We start from the raw sequence: 20,517 nt of genomic DNA, 5'->3' as shown, positions 1-20,517 counted from the left end.
TAAAATGTACTGCTCTGTGTACGCCTTTCAGCATTATAGAAATAATAAATAGTAGTAGTAATGTTACTTTGGGCGGTAAAAATTTTCATTTTTTTTTAACCCAAACAATTGCTAGACTTTACTGTGGCTAAAAAACGTGGTGGAGTTATAATTGGATCTATAGCTCCTCCAACAGAGTAATGCAAACTGGCTGCCGGATTTTAACCATCTCTGCCATCCCCATTAGGATGATAGTTTCTTTGATTTCATTTTCTTTTTCTTTGGCCTCTAATTGATTGTGGACTGAGTAATTAGTATTTTGTCTTCTAGTGGTGGGGGGTTTTAATTTTCTCATCATGAATAGTTTACCTATTTTCTATGAATCTGTATTCAAATATTTATTTATGCTTGTTTTCCAATGTGAAAATTCATAAATTCATACATTAAAAAGAGTGATATTGTGTTAAAGCAGTTTAACAATTAGGCCTCTCAGTCTATATAGCACAGTGTTACACAGAAATATAGTTGAAGAAATGATATAGGATCGTTGATGACATTGATATGGGTTGACTAGGATGTAGAAAATCTGGGTAGAGAAATAAGACCAGTGCCCCAGGTCTCCATGCTTTGGCTATCTACTGCAAAGTGGTACTGCCCGATTCACCATTTGGATTCAGCAAACCCAACCCCTCCCCCCCTCACTCAGTGAGACTTGACATACCTCTGGGCCTCCTAAAACTGCAGCAGCGGCAGCAGCGGCTAGTCAGCAGAGGCAGCATTCTGAACGGGCTGCTCATGGCCTGCTCCACAGGGGCCTTCCCTTTGCCATGTCACTGATGATGCAGCAGAGAGAAGCACTGGTAGGACAGGCCGCAATCAGCCTGTTCACTGCACTGCCTCTTCGAGGCCAGCCACCACCATGCTATTGCAGTTTTGGGAGGCCCAGAGATATGTCAGGTCTCATGGTGGGAGGGTCAGTGGAATGCTGCTGCATAGGGGATGAGAGGAAGAGAGGGAAAACTGCTTCACAGGGGGATGGGAGGGAGGGATGGAAAGCTGCTGCCCAGGGGGAGAGGAGGAAAGATGCTGCACATGGCAGGAGAGAGGAAGAATTGGGGTGGAGGAAAAGTAGGGAGAGATGAAACAAAGAGATAGAAAGGGGTGAGAGGGAGAAATCCTACATATGGTGGAGGATAAGGAGACATGCATGGAGAAGAGAGAGGGAGAAATGTTGGACATAGGGTAGAGGGCAGGGAGAAATGGTGCAAGGGGAGAGAGAAAGAAATGTACATCATAATGGAGGGGAGGAAGGGAAAGATGCTGCATTGAGAGGAATAGAGAGGTTTGACCCAGGGCACAAGGCAAGGAGAGAGAGAGATGGTAGACAATGGGAGAGAAACAAAAGTTGGATTGGCAGGTAGAAAAAAATAAATTTACTTTCTACTTTGTGATTACAATATGTTAGATTTGAAATGTGTATCCTGCCAGAGATGGTGTTAGACAAACAAGCATGAGCTAGGATCTAAAGAGAGGAAAAGTTTTGTTTGTTTATTTTGTTTACACCACAGCGCCGGCATGGGGTTTCCAAGTTTATTTAAGTTTTGATATACCGACCATCGACATGTATCTGGTCGGTTTACAATTCTAAAAGATAATATAAAACATAAAATTTTGAAAATAAAAGAGGGGTGATGGGAACAAAGTTGAGACGATTACATTTGATGTAGGTGATATAAAAGGAGAAGGGGGATGGATAGAGTAATAATTAATCAAAAAATAAAAATAAGAGGAGGTACAGGGGGATGGGAAGAAACAGCGAACGGGAGGTCGCTTCATTGAAGCGATTCTTATTAGAGGATGAAGGAGGGGTATTACGGGGTTAAAGGGGACAAAGGGGGATGGGATGGGTGGAAAGGCTGCAAAATAAATCTGCCAGGATGTTTGGGGTGGGAAAAAAACACCTCCTGATTGTATGGGAAAAGTGAATCAAATAAAAAAATTGATTCAATAGGCCAAATCAAATTGAAAAATTTTCCCTGAATTGGGCAGCACTACCGCACAGAAAAGACCTGCAAAATGTTTCCTTGCCGTGGAGTCTGGAGAGGAGCTGAGGCTGCTGCTGTCCTGGATTTCCTGACACTCGAATGAAAAGCTGGAGGAAAAAAAACAAAGAAATGAAATTAAGAGAACTATTTCTAAATTACCTCACGGCTGGCACAGCTCACTGGAATGTCACATCATTTATATCGCTAATCTTGTTTTAGTGGCCATCAGGATCAGCCACCAGGCCAAGAATAAAGGAGACCAATTACAGCATGGATAATTATTACCACTGCCAGGAGCTGATATTGAAAATCCCATATTAGCATTACAAATTATTTCAATAATGAATGTAGAGAGGATAACATGCATTATTTTGCAGCCTTATTGCTTTTTAAGAAAGAAAAATATGACTAACATTTAAACTTATGAATAGGTGGAAGTGCCAGGCTTTACAGGGATACCATAGACTGGGGAGGCATTGAGTGACATTCCCATTTGCAGTTTTACTGATGTATCTCAGTCCTCTTCTACAGCTCCCCCCAGCTATTCAGTACTGGGACTCACACAAATATAACTTTACCAATTCACCTCAGTGAATTAACCCTGCTGTTCTAGCTAAGTAGAATGGCTCTGGCTGGAAGGCAGCACTGTGCCAACCTGAAGCTCACAGGTTCAAGATTGGCTGCTGCCTGATAGCTATTCATAGGGAAAGGATTGAAATTTTAAGAGACAGAATAGCTCTTCCTAGAAGGCGTCTAACCTCCAACCTAAATGTCACAGGTGTAAGGCTGGTGTGTTCATGTGAACTATTATAGTGAAACTGGAAAAAGTATAGAGAATGGTTATGGGAATGGAATGACTCCCATATGAGGAAAGGCTAGGGCTCTGAATATTGGCCCTGGACTTTCCAGTCATAGCCTTCTCACAGCACAGCAGAAATAAGGACCATAGGTAGAAAGCTGTGTGAGAAGTCTTAGAAGTAGACTGAAATGCTGCAGGGGCAGAAGTATGATGAGCTGGCAGACCTGTGGATGTGGAGGGGGCCTTAATGCTAGAATACCAGACTGGATTATAGAAACATAGAAATTGACGGCAGAAAAGGGCCTCAGCCCATCAAGTCTGCCCACACCAATGACCCACTCCCTGACTTTTATTCCCCTAGAGATCCCACGTGAATATCCCATTTTCTCTTAAAATCTGACACGTTGTTGGCCTCAATCACCTGCTGAGGTAGCTCGTTCCAATGATCGACTACCCTTTCAGTGAAGAAGTACTTCCTGGTATCACCATGAAATTTCCCTCCCCTGACTTTCAGCAAGTGCCCTCTTGTAACCGAGGGCCCTGTAAGACAGAAGATATCATCTTTGACCTTTGGGTGCACTACCAGAGCTCTGTGCATATGTTAAGAACATACAAATTATCCTCCTTGGTCAGACCAAAGGTCCATCTAGTTAGTATTCTGTTTCCAACTGTAGGTTATAAGTACCTAGTAATGTCACAAAAATTAGCAGCATTCCATCGTACATAACCCCAGGTGGCTTTCACCAGGTCTACCTTAATAGCAGTATGTGGATATTCCTCCAGGAATTTTTTCAAAACCTTTTTTTTTAAAACCCAACTACATTAACTGCTTTTACCACTTGCTCCAGCAACGAATTCTAGAACTTAACTATACTTTGAGTGAAAAGATAATAAATGTGCTACTATGTAATTAGGAATGCCCCCATGCCCCCTTGCTTTTGTACGTTGTGAAAGACTAAATAATCAATTCGGGGGAAATTCTACAAAAGGCGTTTAAACTTAAGTGCCGGTAGGCACCCTACTGGCAACTAAGTTACCCCCTCCCTTTTATTAAACCGCGATAGTGGTTATTAGCGCAGGGAGCCACACTGAATGCTCCTTGCTGCTCCCGGTGCTCATAGGAACTCTATGAGCATTGGGAGCAGCGCAGAGCATTCAGCACAACTGCCTGCACTAATAACTGCTATTGCGGTTTAGTATAAAGGGGGAACAATTAGGAAATGCCATTTAAAATGGCAAAAAATGTTAAAGCACCTATAAAATTGACACCAGAATCGCGCCTTCCTAGGTGTTTTAGGCCACCTAACACCACTGTGGGCATAGCTAATACCGGATGTGGCATTAAGCGGCCAAAAGCACCTACGTAGGCACAATTCAAGACAAAGCCTGGCCTATATTTCTGGCGCCTATCTTTCCTGGAGGCACAGTTCTGTATGTGACACTGTTGCTTGATTGACACGCAATCAGTGGCCGTTTTCTAGGTGGCCACCAATATCGGTGCCATTTAGAGAATCCAGGCCTTCTTGTTTACCCATTCCACTCATAGAAACATGATGGCAGATAAAGGCCATCCAGTCTGCCCATCCGCATTATCTCTTCCTCTCTCTAAGAGATCCCACTCCACTCAGGATTTTATACACCACTATCATACCTCCCCTAAGCTGTCTTGTCTTCGAGATGAAGAGCCCTAGCTACTGGTATATTGGACTTCCCTCATAGAGAAGTCGTTGCATACCCTTTATCATGTTGGTCACCATTCTCTATGCCTTTTCTAATTCTGCTATATCTTTTTTGAGATGCAGTGATCCAAATTGTACACAGTATTTGAGATGTGGTCACACCATGGAGTGATACATAGGCAATCCTATATTCTCTGTCACAGCCCCCTCCCTAAGGAATGCTCTACCATCAGATATTAGACTTGAAGAATTCCTTGACAAATTCAAATGCAAATTAAAGACCTTCCTATTTAGGGATAGCTACTAGATACGATTTAAAAAATTAAAAAGGAATGTACCATCAACACTCATGGCCAAACAGAGTAATACCCAAGAACCACTTTTACGAAGCAATATCCCCAACCTATTGTTATTTCCACCCCTTTTACCTCCCTTTTAATTTACTTTATCTTGATGTACTTTATTCCTCCTTACCCACAGACCCCTTTGTTACCAAATGTCTTTGTCTGATCTGTCCTCGATTACTTTAGCTATGATTACTTCCCTTTTTTATCTTTTTAAAATTTAGTATTGTAAACTATCTAGCTAATCTTTAATAGATGGTATATCAAAAGAAAAAAAAAGCATAGTCCATCCGGAAACCAATGTCAAACTCAAGAACAAAAGAAAATTCCCAGGAAACAACCCACACCACCTCCCAGTTCCATCCCCACCAATTACCCTCCCAAGCACCCCCACCCATCCTCCACAAGACTCACAACTCATTGAATAGCAGACTGCATGCTGTGGGATGTAAAATCTGAATATATGAATCCCAAAGTCGCAGATATCGTTGATCTCCTTTCCAAGAAACTTTCGCATCTGGCTTCCCAACATGCCAACTGATGCACATCAGCCCGCCAAAGCCAAAACCCTGGAGTCTCATAAGAAGTCCAATATTTTGAAATACCTTTCCGAGCCACCAAGGCTAGCTTACGGCATAACAGTTTATGCAACCCACCCATCGTCCAATAAGCCCCAGATAAATCCAGTACCAGTTCCGGAGTGCCTGCCAGAGGAGGGGGGTTGGGAGGGATGGTTTTCATGAATTGTGTAATTTGACTGGGTATTGGGGGGGGGGGGTTATCATGATGGTACTTGGCCCAGTATGGTTCATGGGGCCTGGGGATTATAAGAATCCAGATTCCTTGGTTACTATTTTGACGTATGGTTGGCTGGTCTTGTGGGTCCTGGTTCCCTCTTGGGGTTTTGTTGAGGGAGGTGGGAGGGGGGAGTAGTGTGGGGGTTGGGTTGGGGATATCGGTAGGGTGTTTCTGTTGAATGTTTTTTCTTCTTTTCTATGACACTTATTTTCAATAAAAATGTTTCAACACTAATAGATGATATATCAAGTATGAAATAAACTTGGAAACTTGGAATATAATATTTCAAGTTTTGTTTGCCATTCTTTTCCTAATAATTCCTAATACTCTATTTGCTTTCTTAGCCTCGACTGCACACTCAGTAGAGGATTTCAATATACCATCAACAATGGCACCTAGATCCTTTTTTCTCAGTGATGACTTCTAATGTAGAACTTTGCATCATTAGCCATACTTTGGGTTCCTCTTCTCTCTCTCTTTCTTAGGCGCCATTGACTCGTGCTTGAGTCCTAGTGACTTGATGAATTATAGATCTAAAGAGAAATCTTATTTGCATGCATTATTTTGCACTCAATCTGTCATTTGGATGCCCAATCTCATATGATCCTCTTGAAATAACTTTGAATAATTTTTCTGTTATCAGAAAATGTAATAACTTTACTCATTAGCTCTAGTTCCAAATCATTTAGAATATCTTTTTTAAAAAAATCAGTCCCAACACAGATCCCTTCGGAACCCCGCTATTTACCCTTTTCCATTGAGAATATTGAGCATTTAACTCTACTCTGTTTTCTTTTAACCAGTCTTCAATCCACAATAGGACACTGCCTCCTATCCCTTGACTTTTTTAATGTATCAAATTTCTTCTGAAAATCTAAATATACAATATCAACTGGATTACCTTTATCCACATGTCTATTCAAGGAAAGTAGCAGAGACAAGATTTTCAAGTTTCAAGTTTATTTATGGCTTGATATACCGACCATCACATGTATCTGGACAGTTTACAATATTAAAAATTAGAAAAATCTAATAAAATTTAAGATTTAAAATAAAATAAAAAGGGGGTAAAACTAGGACTAAGACAGATTAAGACTTGTTAGAAATGAAAGGTGCTAGGAGATAGGGAAGTTTTAATTACAATATGTAAATAAAAATAAAAGGATGGGTGGAGGGATAGGAAGTAACAAGAGGGAAACAGGGATGTCACTTCTTAAGGTCTTCCCCCCCCCCCCCCTTATTGATAGGCATCTTTAAAAAGAAATGTTTTAAGATTTGTTTTAAATTTATTTAGGGAATTTTCACTGCGGAGATAAGGTGGCATTGCATTCCAGAGCAATGATTGCCTTTGTCACATTAATCCATGCCTATGTGTATGTTCAGTAATTTTGGTTTTATACTAATCTCTACCATTTTGCCTGGCATCACCATCAGACTCACTGGCCTATAATTTCCTGAGTCACCTCTGGAATTCTTTTGAAAATTGGCATTTCATTGGCCACCCTCCAATCTTCACCATGCTTGCAAAGAGAAAATCTATAGAGAGAGGCATTAAGCTTGGCAAGGTTGAAAGTCAACACAAAAGCAGAAGATCAGCAATGCAATAGTTCAATAAAATAACAGCTGTGGACACCCTTCTATCTACAATTAGTCACCTAACATAAGATTAAACACAACTCAGAACAACTACCCATAGGGTCACCATGAGTTGACATTGACTCAGTGGCACATAACGGGAACCTCTATTGTATATTAAGCCACACACACCCCCACCCCCCCACCCCTTTATAAAACTGTGCAAGAGGTTTTTAGCGCTCTGTGCTGCTCTGGTGGTCATAGAGCTCCTATGAGCACTGGAGAAGCACAGAACATTCAATGCGCCAGCCGGTGCTAAAAACCTCTTGTACGGTTTTGTAAAAGGGGGAAAAATTGGGGTGTTGAATGTTAAAATTAACTGAAAATGACAGCTGTGCTAGGATTTTTGGCCAGTGCTCTAAGGACAAAATGGAGAGCATTTAACATATCTGCAATTCACTCTGTGGAAGATGCTACTGTATTATTAAAAATAGAGGATATTTTTCATCAATTTGTTCACTTCTGTGCTGATTTGTATGAGTCTGCTGCCTCTAATATGAATGGAGGAATGGGTTTATGCTTCAATGAGCTGGTCCAAGGCTTGAAGAGGCAGTATCTGTGAAGTGAAATCCATAGAGGCCGAGGAAATTAATGCTGTCATAGGCTAATTAAACTCCTAGTAAGTCCCTGGAGGGGATGGCTATTTGGCAGAATTTTATAAAAAAATTAAATCTTTTCTTTAAAGTTACTTAAACTGTATCAAGAGTTTCTAAAGGGGGAAGGGGGAGAAGCTAGGCTTACTTTCATTGAAGCTGTGATAAATTTATTGGCAAAGGCAGTGTAAGAACAGCTTAGTGATTAGGGCATCAGATTAAGGGGTCCTTTTACTAAGGCACACTAGTGCGTCTTAGCGCACGCTAAATATTAGCACACGCTAAACGCTAACACGTGCTATCGCGTCAATTATATCCAATGGACACAGCACACATTAGCATTTAGCGCACGCTAAGACCCACTAGCCCGCCTTAGTAAAAGGACCCCTAAGAGAAGGCAGTGTTCAAATCCTGCTCCTTTGATATTAGGTAAGTTTTGAAATCATATATTCATCATCTCTAGCTTATGAGGGGTCCCTGAAAAGTTTTCAGTCCAGCCAACAACGTTGGGGCAGCCTCCATGGAGGGCTATACCCTAAGTCAAGCGATTTTCCACTTTTTTTTTTGTTCCGTCAGAAAAATTCATGCTGCTTTGGATATTTTAAAATGTGCTTTTTCTATTTGTATATTGCATGTGTTATCTTTTCATTACCTTTTATTCTTTAATATTTTTAGAGCTGTCATTCAATTAAAATTTGTAATCTCAATTAATCATGCAATCCAAGGTATGTTATTTCTTCCCACTGCAGGTCCTTGTGATTCTGATTAATGGAGAGTTAAATGACTTCCCAAAGTCATAAGGAGCTGCAGTGTGAAAAAAATGAGCATACCTTTAATTGTGCATAAGAACATAAGAATTGCCATACTGGTACAGACCAAAGATCCATGAACCCCAGTATCCTGTGGCCAATCCAGGTACCAAGCACCTGGCAGAAACCCAAAAAGTAGCAACATTCCAGAGCTGAGATTGTGATGTCATAATGCCTCATTCTAATAGTGCTTAAGAGCCAACCTCATCAATGATGTCACAATGACTTGATTATCCTATATGTAGCTCACATAAGAACACAAGAGTTGCCTTACTGGGACAGACTGAAGGTCCATCAAGCCTAGTATCCTATTTCCAACAATGGCCAACCCAGGTCCAAAGTACCTATCTAGATCCCAAGTAATAAAACAGATTTTATGCTGCTTATCCTAGGAATAAGCGGTGGATTTCCTCAAACCATCTCAATAATGGCCTATGGACTTCTCTTTTAGGAAACTATCCAAACCTTTATTATACCCCACTAAACTAGCTGATTTCACCACATTCTCCGGCAAAAAATTCCAGAGTTTAATTTACGTGTGTGAAGAAATATTATCTCTGGTTTAGTTTAAATCTACTACTTAGTAGCTTCATCGCATGTCTCCTAGTCCTAGTATTTTTGGAAAAAGTGATTCACATCTACCCTTTCTGCTCCACTCATTATTTTATAGAACTCTATCATATTACCCCTAAGCCGTCTCAGGATGTAGAGTTTCTGATATAATGTGACAGGGAAGGTATGTCATGGACTGAGGAGAGGGGGGAAAGCAGTAAGGTCCTAATTCTATAAATGAGGTCTGTCCTGTTCAGTGTGGTTGTCAATCAACTGCTAGGTACCATTTATAAAATAGCCCTAGTGGAGCCGGTAGACATTGAATCCATAGGTGCGCTGCCATTTAGGCCAGGGATTTCACGGCCTACATGAGGTTGCCTAAGTAATTCCATGTCCAGACTCCACCCCGAATCTACCCCTAACCGTACCTACTTTCTGTATAGACGCCAAAAGGTGCATCAGTGCAGATGCCTACTTGAAAAAGGTAGGTGCCTAACGATCAGTGATGTGTGGTGAGGGCTTTCAGGGGATTCAGTGAATCCCCAGCTCTACAGCACTGCTTTTTTATTGTTTTGTTTACTTTTTGCTTAAAGCAGTTTGATGTGTTGAGTAGGCAGCCTCAACTATGATTACCTCCCTTTTTTATCTTTTTAAAATTTAGCATTGTAAACTGTCTACGTAATCTTTAATAGATGGTATATCAAAAGAAAAGAAAAACTTAGTCCATCCGGAAACCAGTGTCAAACCCAAGAACAAAAGAAAATTCTCAAGGAACAACCCACACCACCTCCCAGCTCCATCCCCACCATCCCCCACTCCCACCAATTAACCTCCCAAGCGCCCACACCCATACTCCACAAGACTCACAACTCATTGAATAGCAGACTGCATCCTTTGGGATGTAAAATCTGAATATATGGATCCCAAAGTCGCAGATATCGTTGACCTCCTTTCCGAGAACCTTTTGCATCTCTGGCTTCCCAACATGCCAACTGATGCACATCAGCCCACCAAAGCCAAAACCCTGGAGGCTCACAAGAAGTCCAATATTTCAAAATACCTCAGCCAGTCAAACTTCCTCAAACAAAAAGTAACCCCCCCCCCTCTAAAAAAAAAGCAGAACTCTTGAGCTGGGAATTCGCCAACCCCCACCTCCCCCCTATGGTACTTTTTTAAAAAAAATTCTTTATTCATTTTTTAAATCAAATACATAGTGCAAACAGATGAACAATCAAGTAATATAACATACTGCACTCTATTCCAACAAATAATATACAGCCATTAAACCCTCCCCCCCACCTCCTGGATGTGTATAACAATCTTTCATGAATCAGAGGGAGATAATATTAATAAATCATAACTTACAATATTTTGTTAACGGGCCCCAAATTTCCTTGAATTTGCTATGGTGTCCCCTCTGTATAGAATTAATGTTTTCAAACTTATAAATCTGACATAAGGATTCCCACCAGAAACTATAATTTAAGTTATCCCAACTTTTCCAATTTTTCATTATCAGCTGCATGGCTACTCCTGTCATGATGAGGAGCAATTTATTCTGATTCACATTAATTGGTTTCTTGGGTAATAATATTGTTCCAAACAATATTAGATCATATGATAGCGATAATGGAACTTCCAATATCATAATAATTTGACCCCAAATGGATTTCCAGAATTTGAGTATCAAGGGACAATAATATAGCAAATGATCCAGTGTCCCTATATCATGATGACAGTGCCAGCATCTATTAGATTTAGAACTGTCCAACCTTTGCAACCTAACTGGGGTTCAAAAAGATCTATGTAACATGAAAAACCAAGTCTGTCTCATAGATACTGATGCTGTACAACTCATCCTCCAATTCCAAATTTGTGGCCATTGAGATGCAGAAATCTGCTGCTTTGTCTTAATACTCCAAATGTCTTTAAGACTATTTTTGGGCTTTTTATTCAAAAATTCAGATATTAATTTATACCATTGGGAAGCCTGATGTCCTAGGAAATCCGTCTGGAAGCATAGGATCAACAAGCTATACTGATCTTTTAAATTACGCCATTCAGGGAACCCTTTCTGAATAGCCCCGATAGTATTGATCTGAATTTGATTGGCTGAGCAGCATTTGCCTGTTGCCTGCTCAACCAATAAAATTCAGAGAAATGCCCTCATGGCCTTTAGGGGGGGTGGTGCAAATCCCCTGAATGCCCTGACCGCACGCCACTGCTACCAATCTAGATGCCTGCCAACAAATTAATTTTTATAATCATTTAATGGTGCTTTCAATTATCAGTTCTGATTAAGCCAATTTAAAAAATTAATTTAGACACCTACATTGGCTAAGTGATCCGTTCTAGGTGCCTAAATGTAGCTGTCTTTTATAGACTCGGGGCTTAAAAGTGTAGCAGTTTTCACTATTCTCCAAGCAAAAAAAAAAAAAAGGGAGCGAATCCACAAAAAATTGTCCTTACCTAGGAAATCGTGCTATCAGCGTCCTGGAAAATACATAGGGCTTGAACAAGCAGAAGCCATAGGAGGAGGAGCAATATTATCAAATTTTAAAGAAGCCTGAAAGCTGAAAACCTGAGGACGGGTTTAACCTAGGGTTATCAGACATCCAGATTTCCCCAAACATGTCCTCCTTTAGAGGACATGTCTGGGGGCCCGGACGGCTTTTCAAAACCCAGCACTTTGTCCAGGTTTTGAAAAGCTTTCCTCTACATCGCGTCGGGCAGGAGGGCGGTTCTAATGATCTGGATTTTCCCAAATGGAAAATCTGGTAACCCTAGTTTAACCAAGACAACAGCCTGGAAAATGCATCTTAAGAGTTGTAGTAACTGAAGCAGTTTGTTGCAGCTCAGCAGATTAATCATTAGCTGCCCTGCCTCCAGCTGTAGAGGGCGGGGGAGGGGGTTTGGTAGATTCTGTAAAGGGCTAGCCCTAGATTAGGAAAGTCTAAGCACAGAGAGAGATGGAGTCCCCAGACATGTAGAGCAGCCTGCAGAGGAAAATGAAGTCTTGAAGGGAAGCTGGCCCCAGGAAACAGTTTTTGGATTTTTTTCTTTTTAAATTAGATTCTTGATATACTGTACTGCCATTTTGTGGTATACCCAAAGCAGTTTTATATTTATTATGTGCAGCTATTTTCTCTGTCCCTAGTGGACTCGCAGTCTAGGGTGCCATCTACAAGGAACCAAGACAGGCCTGAGAGAGGAGGGCTAGGAGCTAAGCTGTCCCTGGAGAAATGCACAGGAGACATGGGAGTAAAGTCAGCTGGAAAAAAAAGTAAAAACCCAGAAGATTGGGAGGAATATAATTTTTCAAATAAGTGTTCTGTTTGCACAGAAAGAGAATGACTTGGAGTTAAGCTGCCCCTAGAGAAAGGTGCACCAGAATCACACAGCTAAGGGAGCTAGAAGAGGACTTGATATACTGCCTTGCTGTTGCAATCAAAGTGATTTATATACTACTAGTCTTATAGCCCGTTACATTAACAGGTGCTAGAATATATGTGTGTGTGTGTCCAGTGTTCCCGCTAAGCTGCGCTGGCGTGCGCTGGCGCACAAAATATTAGGTCGCAGCGCACAAGTTTCTCGTCACAGCGCAGGACCGGCAAGATTGACTCATTTGAACTTCTGCAAGATCAGCATCGGAAGCGTGCGCTGGGCCGGAGAGATCTTGGGGAGCCTCCGACAGTGGCTTTCTCCCCTCTCTGCAGCTCTCCTTTACTTCCCAGCGCAGCGATTCACGAAGGCAGCCTCGGGGCTTTTGCTGAGTCGCGGCTGCCTCTGATGATGCATCTTCCTCTTTCCTCAGAGGCGGCGCGACACAACAAAGGACCCGAGGCTGCCTTCGTGAATCGCTGCGCTGGGAAGTAAGAAGAGCTGCTGGGAGGGGAGAAAACCACTATCAGTCTGGGAAGCTGCTGGGCAGGGGAAAAAAGGGACAGCTGCTACTGGAAAGGGAGAAGGAGAGATGCTTCTGGGAGGGGAGGAGGGAAAGGAATCTGGGAAGCTGCTGGGCCAGGAAAAAAAAGGGACAGCTGCTACTGGAGAGGGAGAAGGAGAAGGAGAGATGCATCTGGGAGGGGAGGAGGGAAAGGAATCTGGGAAGCTGCTGGGCCAGGAAAAAAAAGGACAGCTGCTACTGGAGAGGGAGAAGAAGGAGAGATGCTTCTGGGAGGGGAGGAGGGAAAGGAATCTGGGAAGCTGCTGGGCAAGGAAAAAAAGGGACAGCTGCTACTGGATAAGGAGAAGAAGGAGAGATGCTTCTGGGAGGGGAGGAGGGAAAGGAATCTGGGAAGCTGCTGGGCTAGGAAAAAAAGGGAGAGCTGCTACTGGAGGGGGAGAAGGAGACGGAGAGATGCTTCTGGGAGGGGAGGAGGGAAAGGAATCTGGGAAGCTGCTGGGCCAGGAAAAAAAGGGACAGCTGCTACTGGATAAGGAGAAGAAGGAGAGATGCTTCTGGGAGGGGAGGAGGGAAAGGAATCTGGGAAGCTGCTGGGCTAGGAAAAAAAAGGGACAGCTGCTACTGGAGAGGGAGACGGAGAGATGCTGCTGGGAGGGGAGGAAGGGAAGAGAGTTACTGCTGGACAGGAGGCTGGGAGAAAGAAAGAAAGGGGGCAGGCAGGGAAACAGAAGGAAAGAAGAGAAACAGAAAAAAAGAAAGAAAGGTCAGGGAGAGAGGAAGAAAAAGTTGGGGGAGGGAATGAGGTGTGGAGGAGAGAAAGCATACAGGCTGATAGAAGGGAAGAAAGATTGGATGCACAGTCAGAAGAAGAAAGTGCAACCAGAAATCACCAGACAAGGTAGGAAAAATGATTTTATTTTAAATTTAGCAAAGTGGAGGCAGTATTACCACAGTTTTCAAAGGAATTTGCCCAAATAACTTAATAGTTAACTGGGTAAATTCCCAGAGATGAAAACTTCCCTTCACTTACTATGCACAGTTCTGAATTTATATCTGCTGTCTATATTTTACAATATGGTCCCCTTTTACTAAACCGCAATAGTGGTTTTTAGCGCAGGGAGCCTATGAGCGTCAAGAGCAGTGCTGGGCATTCAGCGCAGCTCCCTGCGCTAAAAACTGCTATTGTGGTTTAATAAAAAGGATGGAGGGTATATTTGTCTATTTTTGTATGCTATAAAAACCAAATACAGAGAGAGACTGAGAGCTGTTGACGAAGAGCTACGTGTGTGTCTTTCTTCCATTCCAGCCAGAATATCAGCTTTGTGTTCAGCCAAACAGGCCCAGGTTTCGCACTGAATAAAGTATTTTATAATTTTTATAATTTTTATTTCATAATAAAGTAATTATAAAATACTTTCTTTGTGTTTATTTGATTCCTATTCAAGAGAATTACTTTATATATAGTCAATATAGGCAGAGAGTTAAATTTTTTAACATTTTCTAATGGTGGTGTGCCTCGTGATTTTTTTCATGAAACAAGTGTGCCTTTGCCCAAAAAAGGTTGAAAAACACTGGTCTAGAAATTGAAAGCATCAAACGTATTGTCTTCTGGACTGTTTTTAATTTACAGTTTACACATATGGATGTAACAGACATAACTACATTTGTTGTAAAACATTTATTAAGATATTATTTCATCCCTACAATTTCTGTGTTCTTAAAAATATTATTTAACGTTATTTAATTTAGCGTGTAGGCCTAAAATTCCTTTGAATACCTCGTCCTCATGTATCAGCAACTTTGACAACATATTTATTTGGCTCATAACTTGCTGGCGCCCGATATTTTTAGCTCACAGTGAAAAAAGTTTGCTCACAACACCCGCCCGCTTAGAGGGAACACTGTGTGTGTCTCTCTTTATTTCTTTCTCTCTCTCTCTCTCCTTAGCCGCTTTCTTTCTTTCTGTCTTTCTTTTTCCTTGGCTGTCCATCACCACCCCTTGCCTGCTCCCCCTGTCCATTCTCCCTTCCTTTTACCTCCCCTGTGTCCACCACCACCCCTTCACAGCTCTCCTTATGCAGCAGCAGCCCTTCTCCCTTTGTTTTACCTCCCCCCTGTCCAGCAGCACCTTCCTTCTCCCCCTGTCCAACATTAGGCCTCCGTTCCTTTTTCTTCACCACCCCCCCGTCCATCAGCACCTCTTTCCTTCTCCCCCTGTCCAGCAGTAGGCGTCCCTTCCTTTTTCTCCCCCCTCCTCCTTCTTATCCCTATGATACACTTACCTTGCTCTGCCCCTGATCAGAGTCTCCCGACAGCCGCCCAGTTGCACCCATTGGAAAAGTTCCCTCTGCGGCATCCCGCCTCCTCCTGACGCGACTCCCGCTGTCTTTCTTTCTGTCTGTCTCTGTCCCTGGCCCCCTTTGTCTGTTTGTCTTTCTGTATATCTCCCTGCCCCTGTGTCTTTCTTCTTTTCTTTCTGTCTCCCTTCCTCCCTCTGTCTGTCTGTCCAAAGCAGCATTCCCTCCCCCCACACCAGTTCCCTGTGCACCTGCCCCTGTGTCTTTCTTCTTGTCTTTCTGTCTCCCTTCCTCCCTCTGTCTGTCTGTCCAAAGCAGCATTCCCTCCCCCTCCCCCCTCCATTTCCCTCCCCTCACACCAGTTCCCTGTGCACCTGCCCCTGTGTCTTTCTTCTTGTCTTTGTGTCCCTTCCTCCCTGTCTGTCTGTCCAAAGCAGCATTCCCTCCCCCCACACCAGTTCTCTGTGCACCTGCCCCTGTGTCTTTCTTCTTGTCTTTCTGTCTCCCTTCCTCCCTCTGTCTGTCTGTCCGAAGCAGCATTCCCTCCCCCTCCATTTCCCTCCCCCCACACCAGTTCCCTGTGCACTTGCCCCTGTGTCTTTCTTCTTGTCTTTCTGTCTCCCTTCCTCCCTCTGTCTGTCTGTGCAAAGCAGCATTCCCTCCCCCTTCCATTTCCCTCCCCCCACACCAGTTCCCTGTGCCTGCATTAGCGTTTCCTCTACTCTCTTTCCCTTCCCACAGTCGCGACTACAAACGCGGGCCCGAGTCCTTTGCGGCCCCCCCTTCCCTTCCCTTACCGCGGGCCCGACTGGCGATTTAAGCAGCGTGTCAGCAGTCTTCACACGCTGCTTCGGGTCCTTCTACTGCCCTGATTTACTCTGGCACATCCGGAGCAAATCAGGGCAGTAGAAGGGCCCGAAGCAGCGTGTGAAGACTGCTGACACGCTGCTTAAATCGCCAGTCGGGCCCGCGGTAAGGGAAGAGGGAGGGCGGTAAGTTCCCGGATCCCAGGCAGCGGAAAGTTGCTGGGCTCCTCGGTGGGGGTGATGAGTGGCCGCGATCCCTCTCCTCCCAGACCCCCCCCCCCCATGGAGGAACGGAGATCGGCGGTTACAGTCGCTGGTTTCGGCGTCTTCTATCCACTGCGGCCAACCCTAGCGGAAACAGGAAGTAGTCAGAGAGGGCGGGCCGCAGTGGACAGAAGACAGCAAAGCCAGCTTTAGCGCGGTGCAGCGCTTTTCTCAATTTAAACGCTGGTGAGCCGGCGAGAAGGAGGAGGCTTTGGCGGTGGTGGTTTTGGCGGTGAGTGAGGGCGGGAGGGGGCAGTCGCCGGCTGTGCTTTCCTGATCTGGCCGCCGCATATGCACTCTGGCCACGGACCTACGGATCACGGATCAGGGAATACAGATCAGGCAGGTCTGAGTGCGCATGCGCGGCTAGTGCTTTATTATATAGGATATCCAGGTGCCTATTTTGTACCTATGGCAATGGAGGGTTAGGTGACTTGCCCAGTATCTCAGGGAGCTGCATACAAGTAAATACAGAGCAGAAATATTTGTTAAGCAATTCAGCCTTATCTTTATCAGATTCTACATATTCCTCCCCTTCACCTTTGAGTCTCACAATGTTACTTTTGCACTTCCTTCTATCAGTAATATATCTTTTTTTAAAAATGTACCTCTGCTTTACTGTATCTGCTATTTTTTTCTTCCATGTGCATATTTGCTTTCCTGACTACTCTACCAGCCTCTCTTAACTTTTCCAGATATTTTTACCTGTCTTCTTCTTTCTGCCATATTTTGTGGTTTATGAAAGCTAACCTCCGTTATCCTTACCTTCTCAGCTACGACTATTGAGAACCAAAGCAGCTTTCTGTTCCTCGTACGTATACTTACTTTACAAAATGGTTTATTGCACTCACAATAGCTCATTTCAGTTTTGCCCACTGCTTTTCTACTTTTTCTAGATGCTCCCATCCAGGCAATCCCTTGACGCAATCCCCCATCTGAACAATGTTAGCTTTTTAAAAAGTTTAGAATCTTCACTTTTGAATGAATCCAGGACTTAGTCATGTTTCTTATAGATACCTCTGATGTAGGCAGTTACCAAAATGTGGCAATGTCGGTCTTTGTGCTTTTTCTATAAGACCTTGATTCCTACCGATCTAGGCACCTAATTTAATTTTTTTAAATTGCCTTGATTGGCTCTAATAATTGAAAGCGCCATTAAAAAAAAAAAAAAAAAATTAGCTACCTCATGGTAAGCATCTATATTGAGGTGACTACACAGAAAGTGGGCATGGTTAGGGGTGGAGTTTGAGCATGGATTGGCTTAGGTAGGCATCTGTGTTAGGCACCAGTATATTAGGCCAAGAAAAGCCTGGCTTAATATACCGGCACCTAACATTATGACACCTACTGATGCCTGAGTTGATTTAGGCACCGCCAGGCGCGTTTCTACAAACAGCGCCTAACTTTGATTTACATGCGGTAGGTGCCTCTTTGCTAGGCACCTACCAAGCTAGGCACAGTTTATACCATTTGGCTCTAAATTCTTGAAAAGCTAAACTTCTGTTTTGGCTTCCATTGGCCAGGTGCTCCTCCACCTGTCTTCTGTTGTTTCTGCACCTACAATTCCATATACTATCTGACCCTGCTCTTGAATGTCAAGCGGCCTGGGCAACATTGGGCCATATGTTGTGGCGTTGCTCAGCTGTTCGGGCCTATTGGTCTGCTATAATACCATTCATACGACAGCATTGGAAATGTAGACTGCTGGAGTCTCCTGCTCTCCTGTTTGGGGCTCCTGGCGGGACACAACCTATCTCTAAAGGCTTTGCAAAGGTTCCTTCACAAAGCTGTGACAGTAGGGAAAAGAGTGATCCTACTCGCCTGGTTAAACATAGAAACATAGAATTAGACGGCAGATAAGGGCCACGGCCCATCCAGTCTGCCCACCTCAAAGACCCTCCCCTACCTTTCTTTGTGAATAGATCCCACGTGTCTGTCCCATTTGGCCTTAAAATCAGGCACACTGCTGGCCTCAATAACCTGAAGTGGAAGACTATTCCAGCGATCAACCACCCTTTCAGTGAAAAAGAATTTCCTGGTGTCCCCATGCAGTTTTCCTCCCCTAATTTTCCACGGATGTCCCCTTGTTGCTGCTGGACCCTTGAAGAAGAAGATATCTTCTTCCATCAAGAAGATATCTTCCATCTCAGGTTGGTTCCTGATGTACCATAATGGAGTGTATGGTGTACTTACATGATATCGCTCTTGACACTGGCGTGGCAGGGTATCCAGTCCTTATCCTCCTCTAAAGTACAATTGTTTCAACAAACTTGGGAACCTTTCAGGGACTCCATGTCACATGTTGCACGAAGCAGAGTTCTGAACTTTCTTTAACCTTGGCCTGTGGTCGTTGTTTTGCTATGTATTTCCAGGGGTATGTGTAGAGCCGGTCCTTGGAGGGTGGGTTCAGGAGGCCACATATGGGTTGGGCAGGGGTTTGAAAATGGTGTAAATGTTGGTCTTGAGAGTTAGAGCTGTATCACACTTTGTCCTCCTTGGTTTGTTACTGGAAGTGGTGGTCAGCCCTTTGAATCTTTGAATGGTGTTGTGACTTTTCATTTCCAATAAATATGATTGAAACATACAATTAGAGAATGACACGGTGACAAAATTTATCACTGTTCCCGTCCCCGCGGATAACCGCAGGAAATAATCCCATGTCATTTTCTAGTGTCTATTTCAACCTCAGTCCTTCTACACCAGCATTCTTCAAAGCAAAGCTTGCGGGTCAGTGGTTGTGGCCATTCATACTCTGATTCTTATTTGAGCCAAGTATAGGATAATGAAGCCATTGTGACATCACTGATGAGGTTGGCTCTTAGGCACTGGTGGAATGAGGCATTATGATGTCACAATCTCAGCTCTGGAATGTTGCTGCTCAATCTCAGCATTCTTCCCTCTCTCTTTAAAGAATGACATGAAGATGGTTTCCCGCGGTTATCCGCAGGGACGGGAACGGTGATGAATTTTGTCACCGTGCCATTCTCTACATACAATCTGATCCTTGCCTTCTGAGAAAATACCTCAGAAGAGATGCATGCAGCAAAATCTGTGCATGCCAAAAGTACCAGAGCTGTGCCACTCCTTGCATCATTACTTGCTGGACTGTCTTTTCAACATCATTCATGCACATCTACACTTTTAGGTCCTTTTACTCAGGTGCGCTAACCGATTTAGCGCACGCTAAACGCTAACACGTCCGTAGAATATAATGGACATGTTAGCGTTTAGCATGCGCTAAATCAGTTTGCGTGCGCTAAATCGGCTAGTGCGCCGTAATAAAAGTGGGGGTTTGTTTAAGACAAGGATTGAAAGAAGCGCCTATATTGGGAGGTATAGAAAAGGAATACTTAAAAACAGCATAAATCCAGCCCCAAATCTCTTATAAAGTCCTGGATTCATCTTGCTATTACTTAGGTAAGCATTTTCATAGCAGGGAACGGGGCGAACATTTCTTGGGATGATTTGGCATTGCGTAACGTTCTTGATGTCTATCACAACCAAGGGTGATTTCTGTTGCATGATACAGTCGTACTTCAAGGTCACAGTAAGGTGGACCCACAGATGAGGAGCAGCAAACTGCTGAATGTTTTATGTGGAGGCAGATGGAAAGTAAAATACAATGCATTTGGTTCCCAGGGAACATATTGAACCAGATGAGGATGAAAAGAATTTTTAGCAGGCATCACTGATTTTCTTAATTTACGGGCTTAAACTTGATGTAAAGTGCTTTACACCTGAGTGAATTTAATTCTCATTACAAGATGCTACTTTGAACGTCTCAAGAATATGCCATAAAACTTTTGAATCTCTGTAGTAATGCACTGTAATTTTTATTTTATTTTTTTTATTTTGCTCCACTAATTGTGCTTTGAAACTTTTCCATTTTACTTTTTGAAAATAACAGTGCAGAAGAGTGGATTCTCCCATAATGCAGGGGCAACATAGGTAGCAGTGGTACAAACTTTCCCCTCACACACTGCCCAGAACAAATATAGCAGGTCAGCCAC

This window comes from Geotrypetes seraphini, chromosome 10 (assembly GCF_902459505.1).
Source record: "Geotrypetes seraphini chromosome 10, aGeoSer1.1, whole genome shotgun sequence".
Taxonomy (NCBI): Eukaryota; Metazoa; Chordata; class Amphibia; order Gymnophiona; family Dermophiidae; genus Geotrypetes; species Geotrypetes seraphini.
This window is presented reverse-complemented; position numbering follows the sequence as displayed.